At 39.1% G+C, this 14,487-nt stretch overlaps 1 protein-coding gene across 1 annotated transcript in view; it reads right to left on the bottom strand.

Annotated features, from left to right (window-relative positions):
* grin3bb (glutamate receptor, ionotropic, N-methyl-D-aspartate 3Bb) overlaps positions 1-14,487 on the bottom strand; it is a 116,299-nt gene that overhangs the window by 26,220 nt on the left and 75,592 nt on the right. The gene's annotated exons all lie outside the window — the stretch shown is intronic.

Below are 14,487 nucleotides of genomic sequence, written 5' to 3'. Positions count from 1 at the left end.
TAAAGTCAATGGCGCAATATTTTTATTTATTTTTTTTGTTATTTAAAGAACGCGTTAGTAATATGTGCCTATAGGCGTGCATACACTTTGCTTATTACACACACACAGGGATGCAGCAGCACACACGCATGCCAAATATTGAAAATAAAAGAATCACAATGTAAAATATTATTATTGTGTGAATAAAGATTAAAATGCTTTGGTGGAATCCTGCTTGACCCAGAGATAGTCTGTTTGCGCACTTTAACCTCGCGCACGAGCAGATCCGTCGTCTAGCTAAAGTCTTTTGCTTGCAAATCCTGCCATGTAAATAGACGGTGCGTTCCAAACAGGATATATCACCCTCCGAATGGGGACTTCGGAGTGAAAATAATCATGGCCGCCATATTGAAAGGTCGTTCCAAACCGAAGTGCTCAAAATTGGCCACTTCAAAGGGCCCTTCGGAATGATGGATTTTGAAGGGTACATCTGATGCACACTTCGGGGCCCCCATGATCCTTTGCACAGGGAAGTTCTTTGACATCACAGAATAGGTACAGGAGGTTAGGAGTTTTATTTTACCTATAAATGTATGTATAGTATTTTTCTATACTACTGTAATATTAATATATACAAGTTAGATTTGGTACATTATTATGGTCAAAATGACTTTGTACCTAAACAAAAATACTTTACAGCTATCTATTCCATTCAAATGTTTCAAATACATATACAATATGGTGCGATAAACCAAAAATAAATTAACTAACGTTAAACAAAGGACGCAGCTTGCACAATCTACTCCTCCTTGATTGTCTCGTTAAGATGACGCTGAAGTACGTTTAGATCCCTACACCCTTCATCCCTTCGAAGCTCTCACTCCAGAGGGTAAATCCTTTGAAGGGATTAGGGCATAGGGATGAGCCCTTCCGAATGGAACGCAGGGAGAGAATTCGCCATGGCACGAGCGCAACTGGCTTTTAAAGGGAGTGGGAGATGAGACTCTGATTGGTTTATTGCACGTTACGCAATAACTTTTGCGTAATATGGGCGCGCAGACCATTTTTCCCGTCATTAAACTAGCAAAAGTGGATTCAGACATGCCCTAAGTGCATTTGTGCCATAAGCTTCAGACCATGCATTTAGATCGTTAAAATAGGGCCTTATGTGTCATATTTGTGACAATACTTTTTATGTTTGTTTCTCATAGTTGCGACTTTACGTCTCACAATTGTAAATTTGTATCTTTATTACTTGCAGTTGCGACTTTTATTGTCACATATGTGACATTTATCTTTATTTCCCATAATTGCCAGTCTGTTTCTCATAATTGTGACTTTAGATCTCACAATTGTGACTTTTAATATTATTTCTCATAATTTTAACTCTATTTCTCATAAATCGTGATGTCACAATTGTGAATTTTTATCCTTATTTCTCAGAACTGCACCTTTTAGTGACTTTTTATCTTTATTTCTCACAATTCCAACTTTATTTCTTGTAATTGTGACTTTAGGTCTCACAATTGTGATTTTTTTATTTAGTGACTTTTTATCTTTATTTCTCACAATTCCAACTTTTTTTCTTGTAACTGTGACTTTAGGTCTCACAATTGTGAATTTTCTATCTTTATTTCTCATAATTGCAACTTTATTTCTTGCAATTGTGACTTTTTTGTCTTGTAATTGTGAATTTGCATTGCTCAGTTGTGACTTTATAGTTCCTAAATGTGACTTTATAGCTCATATAGTATACATACATTAAGACACAAGAGTTTAAAAAGAGAATCCTTTGAGGAACAACATTTTATTCTGGGTAACCAAGGTCCAAAGTTATTCATTAAATGGCAATTTACCCTGAAAAATTAAGTCTTTCTTGAGGACAGAAGCCTTCTTTATCAGAGTTTTCAGCTTCACTCTTCTTTAACTTCCCTCCTTCCTCGTCAGTATGCCACTCACATTAAATAACGGCACATTTCCTGCCATCTTGTATTCCTGGCCATAGTTCTGCATGTCCTTCCACAATATTGCTAGTTGCACTATTGATTTTGTACTGTAAACCAAAGGCCATAATAAATTTCCTCTCTCTAGCATGGTCTTGACAGACAGTGCTACACCAGCAGTTTTTAATGCCATACAGAAAAAACAGCTCATAGCTCGTCACCAACTTATGTACCGTTAAACACAGATCACTGCACACTCTCAGGATGTGCATCTCGGGATTGACTCATCTTGGGACCGACAATCTGATTCAAAAGGCCAACGTTTATTCCTTGACCTGTCCGACAAGTTCATGTGTGTCCATAGTCCAGACTGCAGTGACATCAAAGAAAGACTATCCATGGATGTTCTGGGTCATGAAGAACCTCTTTCCAAATTTTTCAATACAACTCCAGAAAATGTTCTGAAATCACTGCAATAGATGATGCAATGCATTTGAACAAGGTTTATTGAACCAAAGATCAGATCCAAGGTCAGAAAGACCTCCATGAAAAGTTTAGAGGGTATACTGGGAACGGAAATATTGTGAAATGTATGATGAAAACATATATAGAGAATGAGAAATTATTTGGCTAATCATGATTTGGCAGGGTAAGTTGCGTCAGTGACTAAACTAATAATAATAGTAAGATTTGCCTCCACTATTACAGTTAGTGAAGATGGAGTCATCATGAAATAAAACTGGTGTTACAAAATAACCTTTCAAATTATTTTACCCTGATCAAAGCTTCTGCAAAGTGTTTTATTATGCCAATTCCACAAAGGAATTATATAATCAAAGTACACTGACTCAATGAAATTACCCACAACTCTCACATGTACCAATTTAATCCACATAACGTACACATACAATTGCTTTATGATTGAAGCACAGAAACCAAAGCACCTGTCTCTAGATGATGAGGATAAATCACTGTAGTGTCTAATGCAGTCTCTGCACATGCAGCTGAATTGATGGGACCCAAATCAACTCACTCCAAGTCCCTGCAGCTGTTGCGTTTAGTCACCAGGGGCTTGAGAGTCATCAGCATTATCATCATCAGAAACACTCACATCTTATGGCATCCGGTGCAGTGTGTGCATATATGCATGCAGAAGAAACCCCATACAGTTGTTTAATGTCTTTCTGGTACTGATGAGAATCTGTTTGCTTTTTTGACCATACATAAAGTCGGGTTTAGTGTTGTTTTGGGCTCCATTTCCATTGTATAGACTAAAACATTCTTCAAAATATCTTCTTTTGTGTTCCCCAGAATGAAGAAAGCTATAATATATTACTTTATAGCTTTATAGATTGATTAAAAATTAATGTTATTACACAACAGACAAATTAGAACAGTCTAATATGTCTGGTTTGCTGGTTTTAACTGATTTAAGATGGTCTCCCAGCTAGGCTAAACTTGCCAGTGGACTATAGCTAAGACCTTCAAGCCAGAGTAGGCTTAAGGTTTTCTGTATTCTGAATGCATTATTTTTATGTTTTCATCACAAAATATGCTAAAGATTTATGCAAGTATTGTCCAAAACCCCAGTTTGCCTAGGGCATTTCTAAACTTTTGGAAAGAACTGTATATATAATAAATAAATTATAGCATATTATTGTTTCAAAAAGCTTAGGTTTCAGGATGCTCTCTTGGGAGGAACCATGCAGCTAGCTGTCTTATTCTATCAGAAAACATTTCACTGCTGCCACGTCACGAACATCCGAAAAAGCATGTTTCAAGAACATTCTGCCATGTACTGTATGAATAAAGCATGCAACACTATAGCCTCACAGCATGCATGGAGCTAGAGGCAGTGAAAGATTCTCTACTGTTGGAACTGAGTGATCCCTTTGGAAAATACAAGCATTGTATATGTTGTGTTTTTAACACCAGTGTGTAGCTGTCCATATAGGAATCTTAAAGGGTTATAGTTCACCCAAAAATGAAAATTATGTCATTAATTACTCACCCTCATGTCATTCCACACCCGTAAGACCTTTGTTCATCTTCGGAACACAAAGTAAGATGAAATCTGATGGCTCAGTGAGGCCTGCATTGCCAGCAAGACAATTAACACTTTCAATGTCCAGAAAGCTACTAAAGACGTATTTAAAACAGTTCATTTGACTACAGTGGTTCAACCTTAATGTTATGAAGCGACGAGAATACTTTTTGTGTGCCACAAAAAAAAAATTAATGACTTTATTCAACATCTAGTGATAGGTGATTTCAAAACACTGCTTCATGAAGCTTCAAAATCTTTTGTTTCGAATCAGTGGTTCAGAGCGCGTATGAGTAATTAATGACAGAATTTTTATTTTTGGGTGAATTAACCCTTTAACTAGCATAACCAACAAAATTTCCTTTGCAGCTTTGGCAGAAAGACTGTGTTGGTGTATATTTTGTTTTATTTTGGTTGCTGTATTTTTCTCCACTTTCACTCTCCACTAATTTTTTTTTCATTGGTCATTCATCTTGTCAATCATTCGCCACTCCTCAATGAACCAATCCTATTATACAAATATTTTAATTGATTTTCCTTGTTATGCAACAATCACAACCACACAGAGACACATACAACAGTAATTCCAGTCCTACATACATATTTCACATCTTGACACATGCCTACATCTTTTTTCACAGTCTATGCTACATACACAGATACATCCCTACAACAAAAGGAAAAGGGTGAAGAGAGAGAGAGAGTTTGTATAATAAGAGAGTATAATTATACTAGCCAATGAAAATTTAAAATAAGGCCCCGTTTACACTGTGCGTTTTAGTTTTAAAGGTGCCCTAGAACTTTTTTTTAAAAGATGTAATATAAGTCTAAGGTGTCCCCTGAATGTGTCTTTGAAGTTTCAGCTCAAAATACCCCATCTATTTTTTTTTATTCATTTTTTTAACTGCCTATTTTGGGGCATAATTAGAAATGAGCCGATTCAGGCTGTGTGGCCCTTTAAATCTGGTGCTCCGTGCCCCAAGAGCTCACGCTTGCCTTTAACAACATAAAAAAGTTCAAACAGCTAATATAATCCTCAAAATGGATCTTTACAAAGTGTTCGTCATGCAGCATGTCTAATCGCGTAAGTACAGTGTTTATTTGGATGTTTACATTGATTCTGAATGAGTTTGATAGTATGCTCCGTGGCTAACGGCTAATGCTACACTGTTGGAGAGATTTATAAAGAATGAAGTTGTGTTTATGCATTATACAAACTGCAAGTGTTTAAAAATTAAAAAAGCGACGGCTCTTGACTCCGTGAATACAGTAAGAAACGATGGTAACTTTAACCACGTTTAACAGTACATTAGCAACATGCTAACAAAACATTTAGAAAGACAATTTACAAATATCACTAAAAATATCATGTTATCATGAATCATGTCAGTTATTATTGCTCCATCTGCCATTTTTTGCTATTGTCCTTGCTTGCTTACCTAGTCTGTTGATTCAGCTCTGCACAGATCCAGACATCAATACTGGCTGCCCTTGTCTAATCCCTTTCATAATGTTGGGGACATGGGCTGGCATATGCAAATATTGGGGGCGTATACCCCGACTGTTACGTAACATTCGGTGTTATGTTGAGATTCGCCTGTTTTTTGGAGGTCTTTTAAACAAATGAGATTTATATAAGAAGGAGGAAATAATGGAGTTTGAGACTCACTGTATGTCATTTCCATGTACTGAACTCTTGTTATTTAACTATGCCCAGGTAAATTCAATATTTGAATCTAGGGCACTTTTAAAATGGCATTTTAAAATGAAAACTATCCTCATCTACATTGGCATTTCCATAGCGTTTCACAAATGATCTCCGTTTATACTACACAACCAAAAATACATCACATGACCATTCATGCACACTGGGCATGCATGTACAAGTGTAAACAGCTGACTCTTGCACATGTAAGTAGTTTGCAGTATTTTAAAAATGCAGAATTTAACTGCACAATGGCTGCTAAAAATGACAACAAAGCCAGCAAAAGTTGCAGTTCAGTCTCAATGTTATTGTTTACATGGTCATCAAGGATACCATGCCATCATTTTCAAAAGTCTCCATTTTGACCTCTTTGGTCCATTTATACTGAAACCTAAACTTGGCATTTTCAAACTAAAACAGGGTCTGCAGCATTTTCGAAAATCAGTTTTCAAGGTTCGAAAACACCCGTGTATAGTGTAAACGACAGGCGTAACCGCAACAAAACGTATGCGTTTTAAAACAAAAACACACTAGTGTAAACGGGGCCTAAGACCCCATAAAACTTTCCAGAGGAGCCTTGGATAGTATATCTAAGGTGCTCCAGTTTAAGATACAACATTACTTCTGTCACCCAGCGTTTGTGAGATGGTAGCATTGCTTTTTTCCAACTGAGAAGAATCAGGCGTCTAGTCAATAATGTGGCGAGGGAAGGCTATCAGCTCTATCTGATTAATTGTTAGCTGCATTTCTTCTAGCACTACACCGAAGATGGAAGTCAGGGGATTGGGATCAAGATCTTTGTTGCATATAAATGTAAATGTTCTGAAAATGTTTGTCCAGAATTTTGTTAATCCGGGGCATCCCCAGAATATGTGACTCAGGTCTTCTGGTTCCAGACTACATCTGGGGCATGTCGAGTCTGACCCTGGATACATTTTAGCTAACTTGCTCCTAGACAGATGGAGCCTGTGAGGCACCTTAAATTGCAAAAGCCTGTGTCTAATATATACCGAAGATGAGTGCACCAATTTTAGCTGAATCTGACATATTTCTATTCCCAGTTCCTCCTCCCATTGCCTCCTATTCGATTGAGAGATGGGGAAGCGGTTCTTTGAATGTTCTCATATAGACACATTCACCCTAAGAGACGGGTCCATATTTAAAAGCTTATCTATCCAGCCACCATCTGGTTGGTTCAAAGAAGGAGAGAAATTTTTTTTGATGAAAATATGGACTGGTAAATACCTAAAGGTATCTCAAAATCTGTTCTTAGCTGCTGGAATTAAATAAGCAAGCCATCTTTTGAAAAGTTCCTTAACACAAAAGAGAGGGAGGTCAACTAACCAATCCTTGCTCACTATCTAAATATAAAGATCTGGAAGTGGCATACACTTCAACTCGTCTCATGGTTGTTAGCCTCTCTGATTGTTTTGTTCTTTAGTAAAACAACAATTTCACTGTTAAAGATTTGTGTGTGTGTGTGTGTGTGTGTGTGTGTGTGTGTGTGTGTGTGTGTGTGTGTGTGTGTGTGTGTGTGTGTGTGTTATTCATTCAGATTTATTTTGTTAAATCCATTAGATTACTTTAATAATTTGTTTCTTGACAACATCATTTTAAACAGTCTTCTTATCAGAAGCTTCACAGACCCATGTGAAGAGGGACATGTTAATGTGTCACGTGCCTTACATTATAAACCGTACAGTTTGAGTTTGTTTAAACACATCACGTCAGGAGTGAGTGCTAGGTATACAGCCCTGCCCCATGGGAGATATATTTAAAAACTACTTGAAAAACAATATTGAAACATTTTTAAATATGTCCAAGCTGCTAGTTCCTTTCAAGTTCCTTCATAAACTCATGACCATGCAAAATGCAAAAAAAAATCCTTAATGTTTTGCAGCACTTAACTTTTGAGATGGATGTTTAGCAAATGCTTTTCGGTTAGGTGTTTATGAGTCATTAGTCTTGAAGGAGACAGGAATCCAAAATGCATATAACATCACCAACCACCAATTTCAATTTCTCCAGTGTCAGACACCTGCATTATTCTGAAGACATCTATTGTTATATTGTTGTGGCTAGCTAACTGCTGCAGTAATGTATATAGTAAGATGATGTTTGTGATGTCATTGACAAAAATTACAATAGACTGCTCCAGGAACATATTCAGAGTTTTAATGGATAATAAAAAAAAAAAAAAAACACAAGAGATGACAGGATGTTTACTTTCAATTCATAGCTGCTCGGGTGGACATATTTGTTTTCTAAGATGAATATAGTGCTGGACTCAATAATAATCATTGATATATTATACACTAAAAACACATCTGAGGCTATTAAAACTCATTCTGCTTTTTGCACATTTGCTCTCTCTCTCCTGTCTCACATAAAAATTGATATATTCAGCCAGAGCCAGAGCTGTTCCCTGAAGGTTCAACATTAAAATCTTTGAAACCACTAATGTCCACACAGATACTTTCAAGAGCCAAATTACGCAACTATTTCACATGCAATTCAGCTCAAGAGGGGCAGCAAAACAACTAAAGGACTTTTATCTATACTCTAAAAAAGGTGGTTATTTAAAGGTTCTTTACAGATAGCAACAGTTCGATTTAGAACTGTACGGTCCTGAAGAACCCATGCTGTAATGGTTCTTTGCATTGGGTTTAGCTTTCTTTATTCCAACCTTTTTGTTTTTCAAATCTGTATCTGTCAAAGCCACCTCATTACTGATTTTCTGGAGCTCAACAATCAAGCTACACAGACTGTCAACACACTCTCAACAGGTAAATGTCTTTTGTCTTAAAATGCCTGTAAATTTTAACTTTACAATTGTAACTGCGTGGTTTCCTAACAATCATGGTTGTCTCTCTCTCTCTCTCTCTCTCTCTCTCTCTCTCTCTCTTACTCTTTTTGGTTTAACAGAACATGTAGGTGTGACCAGCTCTGTTTAGATAAGGATACTTCTCTCCTCTTCTCCACTAAATAACAGAGTTATTGACTTCATGATCCATAATGTTAGATTTTTTTATTTTTTATTTTTTTATTACTTAGGTTTATACATAAAAACATACCCAATAAAAAAACAAGCATTAAAGCTATCCCATGACTTTAACTTTTAACATTGAAAAGGCTCACATACTGTCAATTTTTGCCTTCATAAACATAATTATTTTACATAATAGAAGAGACAGACTTCTGACGAGACAGATTTCTCTTCTGTCGAGAGAAACCGCCATCAATTACACCAAGATGATGGACTTAAAGGGCACCTATTATGCCCCTTTTTACAAGATGTAATATTGGTCTTGGGTGTCCCCAGAATGTATTTGTGAAGTTTCAGCACAAAATACCCCACAGTTAATTTATTATAACCATTTGAAAATGTCATTTTTGGGGCCTGTTTTAAAAAGAGCTGTTTTGGTGTGTACCACCTTAAATATAAATGAACTGCATATCCCCGCCCTGCCTTTGGATGTGGGCGTAACTTGCATACCTATGGCAATAAACAGTCGGTAATGCAGAATGGCTGAGAATGAGAGACTCGCTGTTTTGTATGGCATTCAGCCGTACATGTTTGAACCGGAATCAGACCCAGATGATGAAGAGACTCCGGCAGAAGAAACACAATTGAGAATGGAGCAGGACGTCTCTGAATGGTTATTTGATACATTTATGTAGGCTACTTATAGAGTTTTAATCGCGTCCCCTTTGCAATTATGGATGTGCAACACACACACACACACACACACACAAACTGTGATAACGTTCGTGCAATTTTTTGAAACTACAAACACAAATACTGTGATAACGTTTGCTAAGTACGTTAGATACACACTATACAAACAAGGTTTACATTATATACACAGACATTCTACGTTGACGACAACAACTTTAGACGCATTTGTTATTGAATTGGCTGACATCGACTGAAATGACTATTTGCTCAAAAAACATTAAATACACTTACTTCTTCTGGAGGTGACGTTGGATCGCGAACAGTAGGCAACGATCCACACTTGAGGATTAACTTTGAAGCAAGACCTGCTTTGAATTGACCCTCGTTCTCAAAACAGTCAGTCAAAAAATGATTCGCGCAAACATAAACTTATTTTGGAATTTTGAGTGGCGCCTTTCCTTCGTAAATAAAATCCATCCACTGCATTTTCAGTGGCTCTGATGTCGGAAGTAAGTGAAAACTACTATGTTCATTATTACATCCCACAACAGAACACTTATGTTTCTTAGGAGACATTACCGGCTGTCGTTGAAACAATGGAGGATGGTTGACAGATTACCGACGGCGGGGTCTATGCCAAAACCAGATTGTCAATCAAACCACGTGGGTGGGGCTTAGCGCAATTCTACGTCACAGTGAGAGCAATCTTAGAACAGGGCGTTCTGAGACAGTGCTTATGAATTATTGAGATTGTAAAAAAAAAACACTGGGTGGATTTTTCTCATTCTAGGGTGGTTTTGCTCACACACTGCCAACACACATTTATGGTCAAACACCATGTAAAAGTGAATTTTGCATAATAGGTGCCCTTTAAGACATCACTGAGGATTGTGAAGATATTTCACTGTAACTTCATTAGGCATACATCTATTTTCTGTTTCTAATTTGTGTTTTGTCCTTTTATTCACGTTCAATGTCAACTGTCATTTATTAATGTATTCAGCTAATAACTGTTGTTAGAGCACTGTCACACATTTTTGCTACAATTTCAAATGCCAGTAAAAATAAAAGTACATAATTGACACAGCATGCTGTTTTTTTTTTATGTAAACCCTATTAGAGGCTACAAGACATTATAAGAAAAGGCAAATAACAAAAATAAATAATATATAAAAATATTAATCACTAATATTAATAATATAAAGATAATAATATACTAATATTAATGAAAATAAACTATTATTAAACATAATGGTTATTTATAACACCATTAAGGTCCTATAGCACTTTCAAAGCATGGTTCTTTATGAAACCTTTTAAAAAGGGTTCTATTTATCACCAAAAAAGGTTCTGCTATTGTTACAAGCTAAATAACCCTAATTTGGTACTGTTTAGAACCATTTTTCTTTAGAGTGTACCTGGATTGCAGCTGCGTCAAGTTAAATCTGCTTGCAATTCAGTGAACATACTCAAAAAACGTGCTCCTTTTGTAATATGAGATTATTACGGTAATGGACAGAGAAAGAGGAATATTTTAGTACTGCAGGCTGCCATCACAATGCAAAGTACTGGCAACATAACGACATCTAATCAACATTTATGAAGCATTACGGGTAATGCCAACTCTGCATAAGAAGAACATTTCTTGTCCCGTATCCCTAGGAAGTGAAAGCATAAATTATCTCTAAACTTCCATAAAACTGTTTTAAAATTCATAACATGGTGAAAGCATCTACAAGATGTTTTTTGTATATTGATTATCACAAGGATGATATATTGCGGAAGTTTTCCTTCATGGAGCAGAAAATGCTCATCATAGAGTCAATACATATGCATAAAATTAACCTTGGTTTGTCTCTTTAAGTCTAAGTCATATTGTGTTTTCCTGTCTAAGTGTTTTCTTGGCCAGAATACACTGCAGTGTGAAACAGACCTTTTGCCATTCAGTCAAAGCTATGTAAGACTTAGTTATTATTATTATTTTTTTTTTTAAAGAAGTGTTTGCAAGTAACACAAATGTGAATGTAAATGTAAATGAGTTTCTCTCTGCCAATTCAGACTTCTAAATGCATAACGCAACCCCCAGAGGTAGAAAAGTTTAATCAGCAAATACACTTGGATCAAATATTTTCAGTCTTGAGATAATTGAGTATGTCATGAAAATACATTATTTGGAACACAATATCTGGAACACAAGATTCTTGAGTGAAGTACAAGTAGAAAACTTAAGCTTAACTGCTCAGTAAGAATGTGCTAGTGCTATGTTACCTTTAATTATTGAAGAAAACACAAAAAATCCTCTTGTCTTCCTAGCCATCTTAACAATTCAGCTCAACATCTCCATTCAGTTAGCCTCACAAACAAATAATGCCTTCCAGGACAGCCAGGAAGCAGGAGTTATCTTTAACAACCAAATTCTTAATAAAGATTGCCTTGTCATTCAGATGAATACAAAATCAGGAAAATCAAAAGACCTGCTGCAAAACTCCTTGTCCACGCCCTTGTCACCTCTAGATCATGCAACTCTTCGAGATGCAGTCCAATAAAATGCAAACAAATAACAAATAAATGTAATGTTTTGATTTTTTTTTAAATGATTAAAGGGGTCGTTGATTATGATTTCACTTTTATAACCTTAGTTAGTGTGTAATGTTGCTGTTTGAGCACAACATCTGAAAAGTTATGATGCTCAAAGTTCAATGCAAAGGGAGATATTTTCTTTTTACAGAAATCACTTTTTAAGGGCTACAACAAATGGCTGGTAGGGTTTTTCCCGGGTTAGTGACATCAAAACCCCCAAAATGTACATAAACCCTACCCCCGAGAACCCTACCCCCACGCAACAAAAGGGGTGAGGCCATGTTGGGCTGCTTTAGAGAAGAGGAAGAGTTGTTGTAGTTGAGTGATGTTACCACGCCATCATTTTACACCGGACTGCTTCACAAACGAGACTCAATTCAATGCTGGATTTGCACAAAAGATTAACATGACGGCACATTGATGAGTTGAATCAACTCTACTGCAACTCCATACATTTATCCACTAACCATTCAGAAAAGTCCAGTTGCATTCTAAAAGTTGTAACTTCTTCCTGAATCTCTCCATCAGTGTCCGACTCCGGTTTGAACAATATAAGGCTGAACATCGTTATTGACTATCGTCATTTTGGCTGCGTGAGATTCTCCAGCTTTGTTGTTGTTGAGCAACTGAAGCATGAGCTGTTAAAGCTCAGCCTTCTTCGGGAAAGTGGGCAGGATGCAGCAGCTCATTTGCATTTAAAGGGACATGCAAAAATGGTGTGTTTTTGCTCACACCCAAATAGGGGCAAATTTGACAAGCTATAATAAATGATTTGAGCTGAAACTTCACATACATATTCTGGAGACTTATATTACATCTTGTAAAAGGGGCATAATAGCTACCCTGTTGTGGCGGGAGAGAGCATCGGGAGATCTTTGGTGAGTGAGCGAGTTAAATGTAAATCACGAACACCTGTTTCTCATTTCAGTAATTGGCGCGGAGACAGGTTAAAACGCAGCGAGAAGCAGGAGTCGGGGAGAGAGAGGGGAACTGCTGACTGAGTCGCTGGTGCACGACAAACTGGAGTGAAGCCCATTGTGGATTGTATATGCCGTGACCAGGAGTGAAGCCCTTTGTGTATTCTTTTGTTTTGCTGTTGTGCCTTGCACAGTTTTTGTTTGCCGTTTCTGAATTTTGAAATAAAGCTCAGTCAGCAGTTAAACGCAGACCCTGTCCCCTTCCTTCCTACACTAAAGAACACTGTCCGTACTACACTGGTGCCGAAACCCGGGAAGGAAGCTGGGTGGCCGCTGCCATGTAATCTTCATCCTCCCCATCGACATTTACGGAAGTCATCGCCTCCCTCGCGGTCCTGCATCAGGAGCAACATCAGGCCCTGCTGGACCTGCGCACCGACCAAGAACACCGCTTCCAAGCCATCGCGCAGGCCCAGCAGGAGGACCGCGAGAGGTTCCGAAACTGGATTGACCGGGAGGTTCGCCAGGAGACCATCGGGCAGCCGGCTGCGCCTACCCACCTGCCGCTGAACAAAATGGGGCCATGTGATGACCCCGAGGCCTTCCTCGACTTGTTCGAGCGGTCAGCCGAGGCAAGTGGGACCAATGGTCCATGAGGTTGGTCCCGCTCCTCTCGGGGGACTCGCAGGTGGCGGCGCAGCAGCTGCCAGTAGAGAACCTCCTGGTCTTTGACGATCTGCGGCTGGCCATCGTCCAGCGGGTCGGCCGGACCCCAGAGCAACATCGTCAATGCTTCCACTCCCTGGACCTGGGCGAGTCCAGCCGGCCCTTCGTGTTGGCCCAACAGCTCCAGGACTCATGCCGCAAATGACTATTGGCTGAGGGAAGCGACGTGGACCTGGTTATCGATCGCGTGGTACTGGAGCAGTTTATCACTCGGCTCCCCAAGAAAACCGCCGAGTGGGTCCAGTGCCACCGCCCCACGTCGCTGGACTCAGCCATCAAACTGGCGGAGGACCACATGGTGGCGTGACAAGGGGTCGGCGAACCCCTACCATCTGCTTCTCTCTCTCCTTCTTTTAATTCCCCCTCTCTCTCTAAACCTGTCCCTCTACCCAGGTCTCGTCCGCCCAGCCCGCCACGTGTTCCGCCCCGGAACTGAACAGGGCCCATATTATGGACCAAGAGCCCCGCCCAGGGGGGCGGGACTCCCTGCCGCTGGGCCGGACTCCGCTCCTGCTTCTCCCCTGTCTCTGCGTCAACCATTTAACCCGCTCCCTGCCACAAGAGCGGCGGGCAGGTCTGGGCCGGCCTGTTGGCGTTGCGGGGACCCGGAGCACTTTGTGGACAGGTGTCCAGTGATGGAGGTTGGGACGTTGATCCGGGTCCCGGACGATCCGCAGGCTGCCCCCGGTCAAGCTGGCGAGTACCAAATACCTGTGAGTGTCAAGGGGGGTACCTATCAGGCTTTGGTGGACTCAGGATGTAACCAAACCTTGGTGCATCAAAGCCTGATTTTGTCCGGGGCATTGGATGCAGGCCGCTTGGTTAAGGTGAGGTGTGTGCACGGGGATGTGGCAAAATAATCCACAAAGGGCTTCACTCCAGTCACGGCATATACAATCCACAAAGGGCTTCAT

This window comes from Chanodichthys erythropterus, chromosome 6, assembly GCF_024489055.1.
Source record: "Chanodichthys erythropterus isolate Z2021 chromosome 6, ASM2448905v1, whole genome shotgun sequence".
NCBI lineage: Eukaryota > Metazoa > Chordata > Actinopteri > Cypriniformes > Xenocyprididae > Chanodichthys > Chanodichthys erythropterus.
This window is presented reverse-complemented; position numbering and strand designations above follow the sequence as displayed.